This window comes from Pinus tabuliformis, chromosome Q (assembly GCF_031772625.1).
Source record: "Pinus tabuliformis cultivar Carrire ecotype Pingquan chromosome Q, CPIR1, whole genome shotgun sequence".
In the NCBI taxonomy this organism is placed as follows: Eukaryota; Viridiplantae; Streptophyta; class Pinopsida; order Pinales; family Pinaceae; genus Pinus; species Pinus tabuliformis.
Genome location: NC_142296.1, coordinates 427,804,902 through 427,811,445, shown reverse-complemented (window position 1 = coordinate 427,811,445; position 6,544 = coordinate 427,804,902).

Below are 6,544 nucleotides of genomic sequence, written 5' to 3'. Positions count from 1 at the left end.
TCTTGTCGGTTTGTATTTATGGTTCCTGTTTTTCCAATTTCATCAGGATGAACACTTTCAAGTGTCTTTGTCAGCCACTTTGGGGGACCTTTCTGAGATGGTCCAGGCTGTTCTGTTGATTGAGTTGGGACTGAATCAAGATTAAGTCTCCCAATTCTATCAATTACATCACTTAAAGCATCATCCGTTGTTGGAGTGTCATGCAGGGGAGATTGTTCTTCAGAAGGAGATTCCACATGTTGATCTAGTATAGGAATCCCCCCTTCAAGATGTGGAATCTCATTATCAAACTCTTGGAATGATTTCGGTTTTGTGAATCTATCCAAGCGATCAAGTTGCCGCTCAACAACACTGTCAGATTTGGATGATTCAAGAAAAATGACATCTCTAGATAAATCAAACTTTTTATTTACTTCATCATAAAGGCGGTATGCTTTAGATGTGTTTGAATACCCCAGGAAGATACACTTACGACTTCTAGCACCAAGTTTGTTTCTATGTACCTTTGGTATTAAAGCATAACAGGTGGAACCAAATATCCTGAGATGTTTTACCGAAGGAACACGTCCATACCACAATTCATAAGGAGTCTTGTTTCTTATAGCACTAGATGGACATCTATTCTTTATATATGCAGCACATAGAACAACATCAGCCCAAAACATTGTCTTTACATTTTTGAAGAAAAGCATGGATCGTACCATATTCAAAATTGTTCTGTTCATTCTTTCAGCTACACCATTCTGTTGAGGATTATAAGGCACAGTTGTTTGATGTTTAATCCCATGTTGGCGAAGATAGTGTTCAAATTCATTTGATGTATATTCTTTTCCATTATCAGTGCGAATAGACCCAATATGAGATTGTGCATCATTTTCAATCCATTTATGAAAATTCTTGAATGTTTGAAAAGCATCAGATTTGTTCTTCAAAAAATAAACCCAACACATTCTGGTGTAATCATCAATAAATGTCATGATATATTTATTTCCATTTGCAGAAGGAACAGGCATTGGACCACATAAATCTGAATGAATAAGTTCAAGCTTCCTATGTGCTCTTGAATGTGAATCATGAAAAGACTGTTTGCTATGCTTTCCTAGAATGCAAGCATCACATTGTTTATGTTTTCTAGGAATTGTAGGCAAACCAACAACACCATTTTTCTTCAACAAGTGGAGACTATCATAGTTTAAATGTCCAAATCTAGCATGCCATAATAAACTTGATGGAAGTGCATCTTCTTCATGATGAGAAATATATGAGAAATGTTGTGCATGAGCAGAGGTTCCTTGCAGTTTAAGAAGTCTTTCTTCTTCTATACCCCTCATGACAAGTGAGTGGTCAGATGCCTTTCTTACCTCAAGCTTGCCATCAAACATGTGAATGGAGTGACCTTGCTGGCGGATGTGGACCAGGGACAACAAGTTTCTCTTGAGCTGTGGGAGATATAGAACATGATCCAGAAGAAAGTCTGGAAGACCAGGCAGTTTAAGCCTGATTGTGCCAAGCCCTGATGGCTTGATTTTTGACTGATCTGCAAAGTATACTGCTCCATCAACATTGTCAGTGAAATCTTCAAAGAAATCTTTCCTATGAGTCATATGACAGGTTGCTCCTGAATCAAGCAACCAGTCATTTTTCGAAGAAGCAAGTGAAGCATTAAACAAATCTTCATTTACTCCAATGTTACATTTTGCCTCAATATAGTGAGCGGATTCAGGTGCTTTACCTTTGTCTGTGTCATCAGTTTTACCTTTCTGCTGATTTCTTCTCTGCTCAACTTTGTCCCATGGTAGCTTGCATGTAGAAGCATCATGTGATCCATTTCGTTTGCAGCGAATGCAATGCAGATCTGCCTTTTCTGCTTGAGAATGTCTGCCCCCCCTGCCTCTGAAGTATCTTCCTCTTCCTCTTCGTCCACCTCTTCCTCTTGTAGAATCTTGAGCAGGATGCTTTTCTTTATGAGCAAGGCAAACAGTCTCTTCAGAAGATTCAGGGACTGTTTTCTTTCCAAAGGCTTTCTCTCTTTCAGCAAACTTTTTCACAAGAGACTCAAAGGTTATGTCTTTAATATTTCCATTTGCTTGTAAAGACTCAAGATAATTAGAGTAGGTAGGATAGAGTGCTTTGAGAAAGGCAATAAGAGAGATATCCAGCTCAACCTTAGTGGATTTAATATCATGCATTATAGACTTTATTTCAGATGCAAGAGCAAGGGGGTCATTATTTTTCAGTTCAAGAGTGAAGAGTTTAATCATGAGCTGAACAACTTCAAGTGCAGAGTGTGAATCATAGAGTTCTTTCAGCTTTTGTAAAGCTTCAAAGGCAGTGGAATAGGATGAAATATGACGACTTACTTCTTCATTTACAGATGCTGCGATCAATGCATAGGCTTTGCTATTTTTGTTTTCCCAGATGACAAGTTCTTTATCTGATGTAGGCTGCACAGGGTCTTTGTCTTCTTCTCCGACACACACTCCTTTCCACAACTCATTGTAGATGAGGGTGTGTTTTACCATCCGAGACCATTCTGAATAGTTCTCCTTGCCAGTGAGAACTATTCCTACCATAGAAATGATTGAATGCATTTTGTAAAAAAAACTTCTGCTGATAAAAAAATATTCTGCTGATATACAGTGAAACTGTACTCAAAAGGGCATTCTTAAAAATTTCAAATCTCTTCCAATAAATGCCTCAATACTTCAAGCTGCAACATATTTTCTCCAAATTTATTTCTTTAAATCCCTCCAAAAGCATCCAGTATTACAAATATTAAGTATCACTTCAAAATGTAGTAAATGCCCATAAAATATTACATATTACATCAACCTTTTAAATGCACTACAAGTCAGATTAACAAACTATGTAGGAGCTTGATGTCAATGCTCTCACAAAAAAATCGAAACATGAATTCTTTCACCTTCGAACGCAGAATATGGAAACATGTTCACCATCTCTCCTTTTCACCACCCAACTGTCGTACTTTGCAACCCCCAAGGTAGCCGCTTCTTGTCCTCCAACGAGAACAATGTTACAAACCAGTGGAAGTGCTGGCTCTTCGACTTCACACGATAACCGACAGCGCACCTGGGCAACGAATTCTCCTTTTGCAGAAGGAGAATAGACAGTTTATCTCAAACGCAAAAATCTCAAAATCTCAAACGCACCAACGGACAGCAAAATCTCAAACGCACCATACAGGCCACGGACAGCAAAATCTCAAACGCACCATACATAGTCTTTGAAGTCACATACAGTTCAAACACATGTAGCAGTTTAAAATGCACCAGGTCACGACCTTAAAAGACATTCAACGCATAACATATAACACAACACAATCTCCCCTGGCAGACGCACCAAATGAGATGGCGGCTTTAAAATGGTGTAAAATATAAATTTCAATATCGCTTGTTCAGGTCTCACCCCAACCGTTACTGTCTCGAGCACCCGTTTGGTAAGCGAGCTCCACAGCTCTTATACAGTCCTCTTCTGCAATGCGAATCCTTCTCCATTGCAGCCCCTCTCAATCTCGGTCTTCCACAGGTCTTGCAGCAACACTCAATTGAGATTTGAAAAAACGGTGGTGGGTATTTTAGAGACCGCAGACATGGCTGCCATGACCGAATACGAAGTCCAGGCAAAGCGTCCTCAAGGAGCGTTAGAATGGGTGAACTATTGTGTAATCAAAGCGAAAAGAGAGAAGACTGAAGATGGAGGTAATTCTAATGACTGTAAGCGCCGACGACAGAAACAAAATTCCTCCGCAGACTCACGGTTTCAAAAGGGACACATTACGCTTTCTTCGCCCTTAGTAGACAAAACAGCAGCAAGACCTGGGCGTATGGAAAAAACGGAATTTCACACAGTCAGGATGCGCAGAGAATGAAACGTTCAGGCATGGCCAGGCATTGATTCTTTCTGCGCCAGGCAGAGGCAGAGCAGCGCAGGACAGACAGGACAGAGTGGCGCAGGACAGAGCAACACAGTGCTCAGGGCAGGAGTTACAACCTATTTTGGGACCTGTGCTCTGATACCATGTCAGGCCAGGGTAACTCCAGAAATTAATGAGCGCAAGAAAGAACTGATTATTTTATTCATTAGCCAACTATTATTTATACATACATAAAACGGATCAGTTCATCTTCTAGATGACTGTCCAGTTCACCCATCCGTTTCGGATTAGGTGTCAACATCATTAAGCATCGCTTGGCTCCCTGTTCCGTCTAGCAAAGCCTACAAGCATTCGAGAACCTCTGGCCTTCAATGCAAGCAGACAATATCGCTGCTAGTTGCTCAGGATTCATAGTTGTTCTAGATTTTGCAAGCGGAATGTCTTCTGGGACGTTGGATCAGATCCTCGAAATATCCACAGCAATTAGAGCCATGGCAGCCATCCAATACATGTGATCAACAATAAATTCAGGATCCCTTATTCCATGATAAACCCAACCAGTTCATTTTGTAATCTTGAGGTGCTAGCAGAGAGTGAGAAAATCAATGGCCGAGGAGTTCATAAGTTAAAGTTTACATTTGATAAGTGTTATTTTTTTTTTAATTTATAGGTTCCTATGATTGGTATAGGTTCATGACAGGGATGAGCCATTGTACAAGATCAAAGATTGGAAGATGATCATTTTTCAATGTCTACGGATCTATTGTGTGAAAATGGATGCAGGAAAGCATAAATACAGTTCTTGATTTTCTCAACGTCCTCCATGATTCATGCCAATCCTGGTCAAACTCCGCTCAACTATTTCCACAATTCCTCAATTTTAATAATCATCATACGATTTTCATGAATTCGTCTATCCAATTGTAATGCCACTTATTGTGCATAGAACGAATATTTGTGTGAAACTTCGAGGGAGTTGCTGAGAGAACTTGTTACTCGTAATTTATTACTGTTGGATTGAGCCTATGTGAAGCTGCAACTCAAGCACGGAATCGATCTATCATAGGTTTGCTACACTACCAAATGATTGAATCGTGCAAATTATTTTACAAAGGTACCCACAAAGTTTGGCTCACATACCTCATAAATTATGCATAATGCCCACGAATTACTTTTTAATGGTGAGAAGTTTTCAAAACAATTATTATTATTATTATTTTAATAGTTTTTACTTCTAGAAAAAAAAGTAAAACATTTATAAAAAAGAGGAAGTGGGTATTTGAAGGTTATAAAGTTTTTTTGGCGAGATAAGATATATTTTGTAATTCTTGGAGTGATAAGTTGAATGTTGAAGTAATTTTTTGGAGTGATAAGGTAAATGTTTTTGTTGTAAATTTGGAGTGATAAGTGTAATTTTTTTGTAAATTTGGAGAAATAAGTGAAAAGGAAGCTCATTAAAGTTCATTCAGTTTTTTGAAGACAATTTGCCTCCAAGGAGTTCTCAAACTTTGTGTTTGGGAAGTTTCAACAAAGATATTGTGAAGATGAAAGGTTGATGTACTCAAATACTTAATAAAAACATATTTTTGTGGTGTTGATGTGTCCTAGATCCACCCGAAAGTGAATAAGGGGATCTTATATACACCATGAGTATGCTTGTGATGATGCATGATTCTTGATGTTGCTTATGTTTTGTGTCTATTTTTGACACTCTCTTTGTAATATGGTGCACATGGAGTACACAACAAATTAAACAAATGCATGCACATAATAAATTATCTTTAAGCTTATGTAATCAAGCAACCTAGAAGCAATGAAGAAGCTGCAACACATAATCAAGTTGCCAACATTAGCATTCAAAGACTATCCTACATCAACATCCAGTCAAGTGAATGAAGTTGTCATCTACATCAACAATCACCTACATCAACAACATTTGCATCAATTCAAAAGCAATTTTTTGGAAAATGCACTTGCACCATATTTTTTAAGAATACGGTCAATACAAAATTGTAACTTGCAAATCATAATTTGTAAGTTAGCTTGTAATCAAAGTCAAATTGAGTTAAATTGTAAGGGTGCATTTTCAGTTGAACCTGACACCCAAACTTTGAATTGATAGGGAATAAATTAAACTAAGTGAATCCATTGTTTTTAACTGAGTCATTCAAATCATTGTAAGTGTTTCTCTTGGGTGCATTTTCGATAGTATTCGACACCCTTCTTTTGATCAATCAAGTGAGTGAGTTCAAGAAAGTGCAAAGTGCAAGTAAACAAGTGCACAACATCAAGCGAGTGAGTTCAACTCTAAAGCAAGCAAATGTGATATTCAAACAACAATCAAGCATGTTCATATCTACAGCAAGCGAGCGTGAGTTCTAGTATTCAATTATTCAAGTGAGCATGAATCAAAGCAAACAAGTTTAACCAAGCAAGAGATCAAGCAAATTCCAAATCAAGTGAGCATGATAAACTAAATCAAGCAAGCGTGAGTTCAAGCAAGCAAGATCAAGCATTCAAGCGAGCGAGTTCGAAAAATAAAGCAAGTATTAAAAGCAAGTCAGTGTGAGTTCTAGCAAGTTCACATGGCGAAAAGAATTCAGTTTTTAAAGATTCTTAACAATTTGATCCTCTCAACTATTGAAGACA